This window comes from Euprymna scolopes, chromosome 24, assembly GCF_053919585.1.
Source record: "Euprymna scolopes isolate OS-2025 chromosome 24, ASM5391958v1, whole genome shotgun sequence".
Taxonomy (NCBI): domain Eukaryota; kingdom Metazoa; phylum Mollusca; class Cephalopoda; order Sepiida; family Sepiolidae; genus Euprymna; species Euprymna scolopes.
Window position 1 is genome coordinate 15,423,618 of NC_136505.1, and position 2,500 is coordinate 15,426,117.

General features: G+C 31.6%; 1 protein-coding gene across 1 annotated transcript in view; it reads right to left on the minus strand.

Annotated features, from left to right (window-relative positions):
- LOC145246604 (cytochrome P450 27C1-like) overlaps window positions 1-2,500 on the minus strand; it is a 171,852-nt gene that overhangs the window by 4,277 nt on the left and 165,075 nt on the right. The window lies entirely within an intron of this gene.

Here is a 2,500-nt window from a genome sequence, read left to right on the forward strand (position 1 = left end):
GAGCTCTTTTTAGTATCCTCGCTGTTCCCTTGAGTGCAATTGTGTGTGCTCACTATAAAGAACTGATGGAAAGTAAAAGCAGAATCCACTTTTTTTATGTGCCGAGGTCATACATTTAACCCCCGTTCTGTCAACTGCTCCCACCCAAATGAAGTTCTTCATTATATAACATTCCATTTATTATTAGAATTTACTCATTTACTCATATTTACTGGTACATTGGTAAATAAACTTTGCACATCGATAGAAGAAATGATTTTGATTTCCGGTTGCATCGTTTTTAATATTTGCATTAGTTCATGCTAACTTTGTTTGGAATATACGGGCTAATAAGTGTGTTAAAGGCTTTTGTAAGAAAATAGATGGGAGTAGGAATTTAGGATATGAAAGATCGAAGAGGAGAATTGGATTTGTGTATTTTGACCGTCTCATATAGGTAGCTAGGTTTACAGTCTCTAATTATTTTGGGAAGTTGATAATTATCAATTTGTGAATTATGTGTTGTAATTAGTTTGTTAACCTGCGTTTTTAATAAATTTGTAGGATTTTTATTAATATTTGGAATTTCGTATAGTCATTAAGGATGTGTCAAAGATTTTCATTATAATAGGATTTATTAAGGACAATGAAGTTATTTCTTTTATCGGCATTTTATTTTAGCAGGGCCATGTAGTTATTTGGCAGCATTTTTTAGATCGGGAGTTAGTATTGGATTGTGTTGTCTTTTTATCAAATCGAGTCCTTTTGGCCTCCACTTTTATCTATGTATTTAATGATGTCTGCTTGAATGAAAAAATACTGCCAATATATATATATATATATATATATATATATATATATATATATATATATATATATATATATATATACATTTACATATATGTATATATGCATATATATGATTACTTCATTTAATCACATAAATTAATATACGAAGATATAATTTTATTGCATAAATTTCCAGTATTTACTTCAACAGTATTCAATACATAGGTAGAACTTGGTAGTAAGTTATGAAAATGCATATGGCAATTAAGCTACACAGAATATTCCGCGTTTCTTTCTCATGAGAATTTGTTAGGCCATATATATATTTTCATAACTTACTACTATATATATATATATACATATATATATATATATATATATATATATATATATATATATATTTATATATATATATATATGAGATAATTTATGCGTGTGTATGTGTTTCCTGTAAAAATAAAGAATAGAGACTCTACATAAAAATAAAGTGGTATTCTAATGTAAAATGTATGAGAAGAAACAATGAAAGTAGTCCCAAATCTCTAAGTACATCCACAAGAGATAAAATTCCAAAGAAATCATATTTTCATGAAATTGAAATCATACCTATGAAATTTTCCATATAAAATAATAAAAGCAGTCCGAATATCGAAGTACCCTACTGAAAGCTGAATTTGCCTTAAAACTTCAAGTTTAATTGATAGTGTGAGATATATTAGATAGGAGACTCTATTTTGAACCTTGTCTAAGTGAAAGAGACTAGTGGAAAATGCACCAGCCCAGATGCGACAAAAATTCTCCATGCGTGGGCCAATGGTGGCTTTGTAAGCATATAGGGTACCTTCCTGTGTGAGTAATTTTCTACCATAATAGAGGGAGCCCACCTTATTTACAGCAACATTGGAAATGTTCTCAATATGTTTTTCCAATTCATGTTGTCTGTGAGTGTTAATCCGAGGAGTTTGAATGAAGAGATTTCAGATAGAGTGTTATTACTAGGGCAATGACAACAGCATATTCTTTTCAATGTTTTGACTCTTGAGTATATATATATATATATATATATATATCCGACGCAGTTAGACACAATTAATCAACCGAGAACCACATCACTCTACATAAAAATATATAAGATATCAACGGATATATACATGAGAATCAAACAAGGAAAAGAATATGCTGTCGTCATAGCCCTAGTTATTACTTATGGCAATTGGTGGCTGAGAAGGTTTCTTGTAATCGTTAAAGGAAAGAAGCTTAGCATTAGCAGCATTAAATGTTTTCATCTATTTTACGTCCCGTTTCAACTCCGGACTGGATGTCAGAACAAATTGCATGAGCATCAGCCAGGAATCAGAAATGAAAAACAAAAAGCTTTGAAGGGAAGAAGAGAGGAGGTCGCACTGAACCAAATACGAATCGGACGTACAAACTCATTCCTTTTTTTTTTAAACTCATCTTCACCCCTTACAACACATATCGCCACTTGGACGTAAGAAGCTACTATTTGGGGCCATGTCTAAGAAAGATTAACAAGATATTTGTTTATGTTACATTTAAAATTCTGCATATCAGTACAGCCAGGGAATCAGGCAGCAGGAAGGGAATTCCAAAGTCTAGCTGTTCGATGGAAGAAACTATTAGAATAGAAAGCTTTCTGGCATTTAGGGACAACAACAGTGAAGGGGTTAGATCCTTTTTGCTAAGCAGGTTTGTCGGAATATATGCGTCG